This window comes from Pseudoliparis swirei, unplaced genomic scaffold, assembly GCF_029220125.1.
Source record: "Pseudoliparis swirei isolate HS2019 ecotype Mariana Trench unplaced genomic scaffold, NWPU_hadal_v1 hadal_107, whole genome shotgun sequence".
Taxonomy (NCBI): Eukaryota; Metazoa; Chordata; class Actinopteri; order Perciformes; family Liparidae; genus Pseudoliparis; species Pseudoliparis swirei.
In genome coordinates this window covers 1-2,001 of record NW_026613343.1, presented here as the reverse complement: position 1 = coordinate 2,001, position 2,001 = coordinate 1, and the positions used below count along the sequence as shown (strand labels likewise).

General features: G+C 54.4%; 1 pseudogene; it reads right to left on the bottom strand.

Annotated features, from left to right (window-relative positions):
- Positions 1 to 124: 124 nt before the first annotated feature.
- LOC130191493 (uncharacterized) lies at positions 125 to 1,994 on the bottom strand (annotated as a pseudogene).
- Positions 1,995 to 2,001: the final 7 nt, after the last annotated feature.

Below are 2,001 nucleotides of genomic sequence, written 5' to 3'. Positions count from 1 at the left end.
TGTTGCATGCACTGTGTACATACATCTACTGATGCCTAATCTGGACACATCTTCAGGTATGTTCCTGGGATCTCTGGACGTTTCGGGTCTTTCATCATACGCCTCCTCCAGGTGACCCAGCTGATCAGAGCCCAGCTTGTGTCCAGATGGCCACCATGACTCCATGGCTCCCCTCTTTGGAGCCACAGCCATCTTGAGGCTCTCTCTGCCGCATCGGTGGTCCTGCGGATGGCTCTCCTCTTTCTCTCACCCTCGATGCCTAAACTACTGAAGGCTCTGGCCAAGGAACGGGCTGCACGTCCTCTGCATCCAACCTCCACAGGGAGACAGCTTGCTCTCCAGCCCCAGACCAGTCCTGCATCCTTGGAGAGCTTCCTCTCAAAGGCTTCTTCCAAGCGGTCTTCCCACGGGACTGTCGGCTCCAGCAGCACTGCTTGCTTGGTGGACTCAGACACAAGGACAATGTCTGGTCGCAGGGAGGTGACTGCAACACGGCTGGGGAACTTCAGCTGATGTTCAAGGTCCACCAACAGCTGCCCGTCTCTTGCAGATGATGTTCTTCTGGCGGAGTTGGCTCGTCCCCAGCTCTGACAAAGGCCATGGTTTTCTTGAGGGTCGGAACTGCTTTGCCCACGCCAGTCCTGCGCTGATAGCTTCAGCAATGGTCTTGAGGACTTGGTCATGCCTCCACCTGTACCGGCCATCTCCAAGTGCCCTTGTACAGCAACTGAGGATGTGTTCCAGGGTTCCTCGCTTGGAACACAGTGGGCATGCTGGTGTCTCTGCTATGCCCCATATGTGCAGATTTGACGGGCTTGGAAGCTCGTCATACACTGCCTGGATGAGGAATTTGATGCGTTGAGGCTCGGCTTTCCAAAGCTCAGCCCAGGTCACTTTCCTTTCAACCGCGTTCTCCTCGTCCACGCTCTCTGTTGCTTCATTCCCACTGCCTTGCAGGTTCTCGTCTCCTCCACTGCTGCTCTCACCTCCTCCTGAACAAGTCGTCGCCCTTCCTTCCCCCTGGTGTTCATTTGGGGAGTTGGAAAGGATCCTAGCCCTGCTCGACCTCGTGTGACCACTCCCACCAGGCTCCTGTGACGCAGCCTTGCATCTGCCTCTTGAACTGCTTCCTCTGCCCTCCATTTCCTGCCAGTCCTCACTTGGATCCCTGCTTTAGCCACCTTCAGATCGCTTGAGTCCCTGTACTGAACCACTTCTCTGGCTCTAGTTACCTTGAATTCCTCCTCCAAGGATTTGAAAGGCAGTCGCAGTTTGTTGGTGTTCCCGTAGAGTGCAACACTGCTCAGGCTCCTTGGTAATCCAAGCCATCTCTGGAGGTGTTTGCTGACTTTCCTCTCCAAGGTCTCAACTGTTGAGATAGGGACCTCGTCGACAAAGAGGGGCCACAGGATCCTGGGAAGAATGCCATGTTGGTCGACCCAGGCTTTAAACTTCCCAGGTAGGCCTGACTTGTCCACGGATTTCAGCCAGCCATCCAACTCAGTGCAGGTCGACTGGATAGATGTTGTGTCTCTCAGAGAGCAGTCAAAAACCTTGCCCAAGCTCTTGACTGGCTTCTCTGTGATAGTTGGAATGGCTGTGCCTGTGATGTTAAAACGGAACTTGTCCTCCACCTTCCCTTTGCTCAGCACCATTGATCTGGATTTGGCGGGTTTGAAACACATCCGGGCCCACTCCACCAGCTTCTCAAGTCCCTTCAGAATCCACCGGCAGCCTGGGACTGATTCTGTCATGACTGTGAGGTCGTCCATGAATGCCCTGATGGGTGGTTGCCGTTGTCCGGAATTCGTGCGGGGTCCTCTGCACTCTGGCTCAGCAGTCTTAGTGAGCATGTTCATGGCTCGGGAGAACAATGTCACAGAGATGGTACACCCTGTGATGATACCGATCTCCACCTTGTGCCAACTGGATGTTATTGCTCCTGAAGAGACCCTCATCCTGAAGTTGCTGTAATAATCAGCGATGAGGTCTCTCCACCTG